This window comes from Camellia sinensis, chromosome 1 (genome assembly GCF_055761805.1).
Source record: "Camellia sinensis isolate YWXY chromosome 1, ASM5576180v1, whole genome shotgun sequence".
In the NCBI taxonomy this organism is placed as follows: Eukaryota; Viridiplantae; Streptophyta; class Magnoliopsida; order Ericales; family Theaceae; genus Camellia; species Camellia sinensis.
Genome location: NC_138961.1, coordinates 87,514,135 through 87,525,307, shown reverse-complemented (window position 1 = coordinate 87,525,307; position 11,173 = coordinate 87,514,135).

The following is an 11,173-nucleotide window of genomic DNA, read 5'->3' as shown; positions in this document are numbered from 1 at the left end:
AGAAACATTTTGACTATTATAACTAGTCTCATCCTATTTTATTTCTTCCAACAAGTTAGCTACTGTAATAGTTATTTTAACAAAACTCCTAAAAGTTGGTTATATTTGGATAGCCTTGTAAAGTTGTTCAAGCAATTTGTATGAATAATTGAAGCACAATATATATATATATATATATATATTGTGAGATAAAATAAAAAAAATATATTTTTTAATACTTCAGCTATTTGGAGTTGCTATAGGAGCCTTCAGGAAGTAATGTTTTGCAGTCTAAACAAATTATATTATCTGATCAAGTTTAAAAAATAAAGTGGGCAAACTAGATTTATGTTGGATGTGGTCCATATTTTCAATTTACACTATATATTTTACATTCGGATAAATTTTTAAACATAATTATTATTATTATTTATTTATTTATTTTTATTTTTTTTTAAACCTTAGTGCTTGTAGGTTTTAGCAAGTTTATTTTTCATTGATATGTGTTGATGATCATTCTCAAGACTTTGTCATATGAATATATAGTCTATATAATAATCAATTAAATTATATATTAATTTTGTAGTTATGTCTCAACTTTTAGTTTATGAAAAGTGTCTTATTCGTTTGGTGGAATGGGCTCAATCAAACCAATCAAATCTTATTACACTGAATTGGTAAAGCCAAGCGATTAAATATGCTCAGAAAATCATACGCATTTTAAATCATATATGAAATCTAAATGAATGGTCGAATCAAATAAGTTAAATAGAGGACTTATTCACCATCACATTTACGTCATGCTTCAACTTCCTAGTTTTAAGGGTACTTACATATAAATCTTAATAAGTAAATTTATTTTTTAATAAGTCTTATGGAAAAAATTTATCATAAAAAAAGTCACTAATTGTAAGTTTTAGCGACAATTTATAAAAAGCTTGACAAAAAAAATTACCAATTGTTAATTTTTAGCAACATATATAAAAAATTGTCACAAAAAAATTATTTTTAATGACAATTTTATCAAAATTTATTTCCAATAGGACTTGATGGGAATTAAATCTAACTATTAGGACCTATTAATAATTTTTTCTAAAAAAATTAGGGTAAATTACTAATTTTTTTTAATAGGGTTGGCCAACCATTCAACTGACTCGCTCAATTCGACCCAATTCAAATTTAAATTAGCAGTTTTGATGTAATAGATAACTTGATCCAACTGCATGGAATTAGGTTTTTAATTAAAATATGAATAATATAGGAATAATCCTTGATAAATTGAGATTGCCAACCCTTTAAGTCATTAAAGACACCGAATGAATCTGTTGGGACATAAAGACCACTTTCTTGAATTCGTTGCTCAGAAGTTCATTAATAAATTTAATTCTATAAATGCCACCTATTTGTTGAAATTTTTGTTTTTACTTATGTGTTCAATTTTTTTTTTCTTTTAATCTACCGAAATTGTTCTAATATTTTTAATCTATCTATCTAAATTATTTTAATATTTTTAATCTATCTATTCAAATTCTTTTAATTTATGTCCTAATTTTTTTCTTATTTGTCTAAATTGAAGTTATTTGTCCCTTTTATGATTATTATTATTATTATTATCAGTCTAAATTTAAAAGGGAGAGTAATTGAAGCTCTTCGGAACTAAACAAGACCTAGATGAAGAGAGGACGAAAATGAAGATCATGATGAAGATGAACATCAAGACGCAAATCCATTATCATTTCTCAATCAAATTGAATACTTCGTCACTCCTTAAGTAAAACACCCACATGTAGGAAGGAGAGATGAACCCAATTTACTTAAAATACGGAATGCCTATTCTAGTTTGAAAAATTATAAAATATCTCATTGTTAGAATTTTAATTTAACATAATTAATTGAAAAAATAATTTTTTAACTACTCTCATATACATTAATAAAATTACCTGAATTATTAATTGAAATAAAATTTTAATATAATTAAAAATTATTAATTGACTTGTGAAACATGCCCGGGGGTACCCATGCGTGTTAAACAATTCGGACCCTCGACTTCTTTAATTTTGTCTCACGAGTACTATGTGAAAATAGATGAGAGTCCACATTTGACAACTTTTATAGAAAATTCATTTTATTACAAAATCTTTACCAGAAATGGAGTATATCACTAGATCTTAGAGTTACCACCTAATATTTTGAGAAAATTACGAAACCCATGCGTCGTGCCAAAGCCATGGTTCATCGTAACCAAAGATGCTTGACTCGGAACCTTAGGTATGAGAGGAGAAGATCATTAATTGAGCACTCTCACTCCCTCAATTAAAGATAGATCTCTACTAAACCATGATATGAATTTTATTAATTTTATATGTCCATATCCTGATTATTTAATAAATCTTAAAAATTACTATGTAAAGCATACAAATATAGATTATGTCATTTATTCTTAAACAATTTGATTTTATAAATTTCAAAAGAGTTTTGAAGATGTACAATTCAAAGAACTTGAGTTTATAAATATAAAAATCAATCGCTTTGCGTGGTTTCGGTTTTCTAAAAATATTTTTCAAAAATTTGACTTTCTTATTTTTCGTATTTTTTTATTTTTACTAAATTTTTTAAATATTTTAAGCAATTTTTTTTTTAGTTTTTAAACACACTAACTTAAATACACTTAAAAAGCATAATTTTCGTGAATTTTTTTATAAAATACCAAAAATACAAAAAAAAATTTGAAAATTTAGTATATTTTTCATATTTTTTACACATTTATTAATTTTTTGAAATATTTTTTCACAGATATTTTAATTTTTAGATATATCTAAGTAAGGTGCACCTAAAAAAGTTTAAAAAAAAAAGGCTTAAAATTTTAAAAATATTTACTAAAAATAAAAGAAAACGAAAAACAAAAACCTTAGTTTTCAAAAAATTGAATTTAGAAAACTGAAGCCAAACACACTGAATCATTCCAAATTAAGCGACACTGTGAGAACCCAAATACACAAATTAAGTAAATAATTAAATAATAATAATTTTACAAATCTCAAATATTTTGGTGGTGAATCCTAGAGTGCAAATTAAATATTTGGAAGGTCTTTTATTTTAATTTTTAAACCTAAAATAAATTTATGGTGAAAGTCTTTAATTTAGAGGCAAGATTTATTATTTAAAAATAAATAAATAAATAAATAAATTTAAGTGCCCAGTTAGTAAGTATATTTTTTTATATTAATAGTTATATTTTATTTAAATTAATGGGTTAGAAAATAAAGTAAAACAAAAGAGAATATTTTAGGGCCTTTTGTGTAGATACATAATGTACCCCTAGGTTGCCTAATACATTCTATAGCAGCAGCCACAGCAGGCACGGGGAGAAAGAAGTTGAGAGAAAAGAAGAAGAAAAAAAAAAGAAAAAAAGAAGAAGATGCTGCAATCAAAGAACTTTTGGGTGTGTTGTGTTGTGTGTGATCATCAAAGGTTAGCCCTCCTAGGTTTTCTTCTCTTCTTTCTTTGTTCTTCATCCTTATTCTATAATTATTTTATTCATTCATGGAGAGGTTGTAGGTTTATGTATTTTGTATATATATGTATACACTGTTAAGAAATCTGTGGAGCTAAATTTATGTGTAAAGAATGGGTGTAATTCTTAGTTCAAAAATTCTACACAGAATCGCAAACTTTAAAATCAAGAAACCATATCAAACGGATGAATTTTAATCTGAAATTTTTACAGTAGATCAATTACATATTGAATTGCATATCTGAATTTTTTTATAATTTTTGGGAGTCAAAATCCATATAAATTGAGGTATTCAAATCTGTCCAGGAAACCAGTCCGAAACAGTAAATTCGGGAGTGTTGTTCTCTTTGGGTATAAATCCAAAAGTTATCAAATTAGTGTCATTAGAACTGGTTACGAGTCTAGTTTCGTACGTTTTTGGCCTTGCATTGATTTCTCGTTTATATTAAGAGAATCGTCAATTTCTTTAAAGTGCTGCAGAAAACAACCTGTTTGGATATAATAAATTGTAGATAATAATTTTGTTAAGCAAATCAAGTGAAACCAATTGGGTTTGAAACTTAGGATATATTAGTTGATATCTGGAGGGTTTTAGAATTTTTCGAATAGCGTGGAGTGGGTTTTGTAATTTTCAAAGTTAGCGAATAGATTGGGAAAACTTGTTTAAAACACTGTTTTTTCTTTAAAGTTATTTTTAGTTAAGTTTCAATCGGAACCTATGTCTTGGGTGATTTTAGACCTTGCAGAATATGAACTTAGGTAATATTTAAGAGTAACGGTGAGTTGGGTTGAGCCGTGTTAGTGCGCTTTAGTTTGGGGTTACTTAGTTCGTATTCTTTAGTATTTTTAAATTAGTAGTGACGTGTAGTTTTCATATTGGTTCAGGGCACTAGTTGGACTTTCATACTCTATTCGAGGATTATATTATTTCGTTTCCAGGTGAGTAGCTTCATGCTACGTATTTTTATAAATGTTCTCCTACCCTGAACTGTTGGAAAATTAAATTGTCGTTTCATGATTAAACTGTTTTGGTAAATTATTATATTATCAATTGAATCAAATTATTTCTGAAACATGTGTGAACTTGGCATACTGTAAACTATTTGTTTTAGTCTCATGTTTATAATGATGAACTACCATGTTTTGCGAAACTGATGTGTATTGATTATTGGGACCATGTGTGTTTTTAGTCCAGGGAAATTATTCCACTGTGTGTGGTGACTCTGGCCACTACGGAACAGATCCGGGTTGGGCCGTGATGACTCTAGTGCTCAACGATTGTAAGGAAAAGACCTTTAAAAATAACTAGGTGACCTTCAATCGGATCGTCTTTGAGAAAAGGCCCAGGTGCCACCCTGAGGATGACTCTTAGTTCGGTATTGGATCCAACGGGGCTTATAACCTTGAGAACTGTGTGGCATATTATTTATTTTTATTGGTACCCAGAAAATTATTGGTGTTCATGTTATAATCAGTTTTAAGTGGAAAATGTCGTTTATCATGTTCTTGCGAGACATGAGTATTTTAAGTGTTGAACTGTGGAACCTTCTTTTTGAAACAGATTGTATTTACCAAACTGTATGCCAATCTAGTTTCTGTGATATATATCTTATTTTGGAATTGAACCCTGTTTTCAAAACTGTATTTACTATCCATGTTGTTACTCACTGAGCTATCAGCTGACTTAGTTGTTTACCATTTCCAGGTGTTAGAAGGACTTAGAGTGGACTCATGGCGTAGCGGGGACTCGATTGCATGGACCTCTAGGGCATTTATTTAATTTGTTTTAGGTTGCGTTGTCGAGTTTTGTGCATACATTGTGGTTGGGTTTTATCTAGAATTATTTTATTTTGTGGGCGGTTTGTGTCGCATTTAGTATATATATATATATTTTAGGAAGTTGGTTATGACTTGTTTTTCAATTGTGGCATGTCACTGGATTGAGTTTTGATTTATTTATTTCTGAGCTATCATCACATTTATTCTTTATGGTTTTGGATTCATGTTTAGGCTTACGTGTGCCTTGGGCTAAGTCCCTGTGGGCCACGGCCGGTCATGCCCGAATTTGAGGTGTGACAATTGTGGTATCAGAGCTATAGTTTTTCGAGTTGCATAACTTGCATTTCATCATTCAGACGAGGTCCAAGTCCCTATAGTCCTTGGTAGTGTTTGGTTTATTTAGTTTTGTTTAAACTTGTGTTGAATCTTTCTTTATTTAATTTTCAAGGTTAAGAGTTAGTACCTAGATATCTTTTTGGATTGTCTATTCTTTGTGAGCCTTTGATGTTTTTATTACCGTGTCTACTTCATTAGGAGAAACAGTTGTATTGGGAGATATCTGTAGATCTTGTGTGGTAAACTTGGATGGTTGGATTTTTCTAGTGGATTTGATTTCTTTAGAGATGAAGGATTTTGACGTGATTTTGAGTATGGATTTGTTGACGAAGCATCACGCCTCTGTTGAGTGGTTTAGAAAGAGGTTAGTTTTTGCTATGCCAAGGCAACTTGAGTTTTTCTTTCAGGGGGATAGGAAAGGGTCTTCTATCTGTTTTACTTCTTCCTTTTAGGCTAATCGAATGTTAAGTAAAGGGTGTCATGATTATTTAGCTTGTGTGGTGAGTATCGAACAACCAGAGTAGAAGTTAGAGGAGTTGCCTATAGTAAGTGATGTGTTGATGTTTTTCTAAAGGATCTACCTAGACTTCCTCTAGATCATGAGGTAGAATTTTCCATTAACTTGGTCCCTGACACAACACTTATTTCTAAAGTGCCCTATATAATGGCACCATTGGAGTTGAGGGAGTTACAAACTCAGTTATATGAGTTGTTAGACAAAAGTTTTATTAGGCTTAGTGTCTCACCTTGGGGAACACCTGTGTTGTTTGTGAAGAAGAAGGATGGGTCTATGAGATTGTGTATTGATTATAGAGAACCGAACAAAGTCACAGTGAAGAATATGTATCCTTTGCCACGTATTGATGACCTATTTGACCAATTGTAGGGAGTTCAAGTATTCTCTAAGATTGACTTGAGGTTAGGCTATCACCAGTTGAAAGTAAGGGATGAGGATGTTCCTAAGACTGCTTTTAGAACCCCTTATGGGCATTATGAGTTTTTGGCGATGCCTTTTGGTCTCACAAATGCAACAGTCGCATTCATGGATTTGATGAACAGAGTATTTAAACCCCAATTGTATAAATTTGTAGAGGTGTTTATTGATGACATCCTAATTTATTTGAGAAGTAAGGAGGAGCATGAGCAGCATTTGAGTGTAGTACTTTAGATCCTTAGGGAGAAGAGACTATAGGCAAAATTTAAGAAATCTGAATTCTGGTTGAGCAGTGTATCCTTTTTGGGTCATGTGTTGAGTAAAGATAGGGTATCTGTGGATAGCACAAAAGTGGTAGCAATTGTTGATTGGCCACGACCTACTTCTGTGACAGAGGTACGTAGTTTTTTAGGGCTTGCTGGATATTACAGGCAGTTTGTGGAAGGATTCTCCTGTATTGCTTTGCCACTTACCAATCTCACCAGGAAAGGGGTAAAGTTTGAGTGGAATGATGATTGTGAGCGTAGCTTCCAAGAGTTTAAACAGAGATTAACATAAACTCCAATCCTTGCCTTATCGACAGATGGAGGTGGTTTTGTGATTTATAGTGATGTTTCACGATAGGGTTTAGGATGTATGCTTATGCAGCATGGGCAGGTGATTGCTTATGCGTCATGATAGTTGAAAGTAGATGAAAGAAATTATCCTACGCATGACTTGGAGTTAGCAGTAATGATTTTTGCTCTTAAGATTTTGCGACATTATTTGTATGGAGAGTCATGTGAGATTTATACCGATCATAAGAGTTTGAAGTATATTTTCACACAGAAGGAACTAAATTTGAGGCAAAGAAGATGGCTTGAGTTACTAAAAGATTATGAGGTGAATATTTTATATCATCCGGGAAAGGCAAATGTGGTAGCAGATATGTCATGACCCGAACCCGTCCCTATGGGTTAAGGACATAACCGGCCAGTAATCTTGAGATTATCTACGGCCTCATATTCAGAACAGACATAACTTGTCAGAGTAAAGGGGCCAAACGGAAGCAAAAATTAAAAACTTTGCCCATAGAGCCGTGCTTATATGCACATCAAACAGACCATATTCAGTTACGTTAATAACCCACATCAAAAGTACTGTTTCACAAAATTCATTACAGACAGGATCATCCAACACGAGTCAACCTATGACAGGCTATTTACAGATATACACTAGGCCCTTGCCAACAAGACAAAACATAAGTACATAGCAAAAAGACAAAGTAGGTCTCAAGAGTGAGACGCAAGGCTGACTTCCTCAAAACTCGAATTTCTCCTAGCAGACTTCACTGGGGCTGGGTTTGGACTTCCCTTGGCTCACCTACAAACACATGAATGAGCGTGAGCGATAGCCCAGTGAATAATATCAAACATGACAGTCACATAACAATATGTAGAACAACATGCTCCAAATGGCCTTGGGACCAATTCATATTTCTATTTAACAAAGATATATGACTATACGAAATGCAAATCAAGTAACTGCAGTTCCAAACATTCATGGCAAAACGGCCTTCGGCCCATTCACTTATGTCGAAACGGCCTTCGGCCCATTCATTTCTGTCAAAATGGCCTTCGGCCCATTCCTTTATGTCAAAATGGCCTTCGGCCCATTCCTTTATGTCAAAACGGCCTTTGGCCCCCTCGTTCATGTCAAAACGGCCTTTGGCCTGCTCACATGAGTCAAAACGACCTTTGGTCCATTCATTTACATCAGGACGACCTTTGGTCCATTCATTTATATCAGGACGACCTTTGGTCCATTCGTTCACATCAAAACGACCTTCGGTCCATTCATTCACATCCAAACGACCTTCGGTCCATTCATTTATATCAAAACGACCTTCGGTCCATTCATTTATATCAAAACGACCTTTGGTCCATTCATTCATTCCTGTCGGACTTTTGTCCACAATCCCAATTAACAACTCATAAAGTTTATAAGGGAATAAACAATTGGACATTGACAAGCTTTCGAATATTGATATTACTCACAGTGATCGGCTTGCGGATTCGCCCTGGAGCTTGACCCTACACATTCCATGCACACAAAAGGGTCATTAACAATTCAATCCGTCCCTTAATTCACATATTCCTCTTTAGGCTTTATTCTTATCTCATTAACTCATTTATAATGTTTAACACACGCCTAAGAGTGATTACAAGTGAAAGAGAACGGAAAACGAAACATAGAACGCATGAATAAAATTCTAGAAATTAGGGTCCCCGCTCGAGCGTGTACTTACCCGCTCGAGCGGACCCTTAAGGCTTGCAAAAGTACTGGTTGCCTGAAAAATGCGCTTGAGTGTGTAATAGAGCGCTCGAGCTGAAGGCCTGTCTACAAAACTCCATGCTCGAGCGTGAGGTTTCCCGCTCGAGCGGACATCCAACTCTGCAAAAGTGCTGGGAGCACGATTTTCCCGCTCGAGCGGCCATTACCCCGCTCGAGCGGACATCAAAATTCTGGGTTTCCCAGATTGTGTTCTTGAGCTCCAAATCGGTTTTCCAGCTACATTACTTGCATGCAATGGCTTAAATTACACATTTACACATGCTAACATGCTACTAATACAAGATTACAACATCAGGAAGCTCAATTTCATGATTTATCTACATGCATTTCCCAAAATATCTCAAACCCATCATCAACATGCTCAATTTCAAACATTCAAGACTTATACTCCCATGATTTGTACATGCATGTGGGAGATGCTCATCATTCTTAACTTAGACGGTACAAATGGTGATTACAACATGAGCTTTAACCAAAACTCTACATGAATCATGTGTTTCAAGCTCAAATATGCAGATTCAAAGTAACTTCTTACATGCATGAGTTCCAAGACTTCAAACTCAACAAAAATCAACTTATTACATGCCCTTGATTACAAACAACTCATGAACTCACAAGATTACAAGTTCAATTCATAATTTCAAGAGTCAATGGCTTACCTAGAAGTCCAATTCTTCAATCTATGGTCCAATTTGAGTTGGACTTCAAGATTCCAAGCCCTCAAGATCAAACACAGATTTTTCTCTCTTCTCTCTTTCTAATGGCCGGCCCTCTCCTCTCCTTAGAGTGTATATCAGCCAAGTGAGAATTAGAGAGGGAGTTTAATTGAGTAGTGCTCATATACAACAAGCCCCACTAAGTCACAATATACTAGTAGAGAGTAATTGGGCACCCATTTTACCAACTTAATCAACTTAATCTGGTCCAAATCAATTTTTCAATTAAATTTCACCGTAGGCTCTAAAAATTATGCCAAACACAATGGCGTAATCAATTCGGGTTCTGTGGCCGATAAGGCCCTCAATTTAATTTCTAGAGCAGGCTATTCAAACGGGTATTCCTACGATGAACAGATAAAACTTCAAAATCATATATATATATATATATATTCACATAATGGCACACAAAATCGTGCTAAACACATACCCATAAACAAATTAAGGGCCAATTAGCATAATACAGAACATGGGTATCACAGTCTTCCCCCCTTTAGGAAGTCTGGTCCTCCAAACTTAGGTTACCTTCGTCGGGAAACAAATGTGGATAGCGTAGTCGCATTTCCTTCTCTTTTTCCCACGTAGCATCCGTCCCATAGTGTTCCTTCCATTCTACTTTCACCATTGGGATGGACTTGTTTCTCAATTCTTTCACTCGTCGGTCAACGATTCTTTCTGGCCACTCTGTGTATTCCATATTCTCATCAATAGCTACCCGGTGGTAATCAATCACATGTAACGGGTCTCGGAGGTAACCCCTTAACATCGACACATGAAACATGTTATGGATTTGCTCGAATCCCGGTGGCAAAGCAACTCTATAAGCAACTGGACCAAGCCTCTCCAAAATTTGAAACGGCCCAATGTAACGGGGTGACAACTTGCCCTTTTTCCCAAATCTGACCTGGCCTTTCATCGGAGAAACTCGAATGAACACATGGTCGCCGACCTCATATTCAAGAGGTCTTCTCCGAATGTCTACATAATTCTTCTGTCGGTCTTGAGCTGTTTTGAGCCTTTGCCGAATAGTTTTGATCTTTTCAGAGGTGTCTTGTACAATTTCAGGCCCAAGCAAAGCTCTGTCCCCAACCTCTGTCCAACAAATAGGTGATCTACACCTCCTACCATACAAAGCCTCGTATGGTGCCATACCGATGCTGGAGTGGAAGCTGTTATTATAAGCAAACTCTGCAAGCGGCAAATAATCTTCCCAACTCCCCTGAAAATCCAAAGCACACATGCGAAGCATATCTTCCAAAGTTTGTATCGTTCGTTCTGACTGGCCATCTGTCTGTGGGTGGAATGCAGTACTGAATCTTAGTTCTGTTCCCATAGCTTCCTGCAAACTTTTCCATAATCTAGATACAAATTTCGGATCCCTATCTGACACAATGGACACCGGAACTCCGTGTAACCGGACAATTTCATCAACATAAATAGTAGCCAATCTATAAGCAGTAAATGTAGTTTTGACAGGCAGAAAATGTGCGGATTTGGTCAGTCTATCAACTACAACCCAAACAGAATCCATACCTCGGGAAGTCCGAGGTAGGTCAACAACGAAATCCATAGTCACATGTT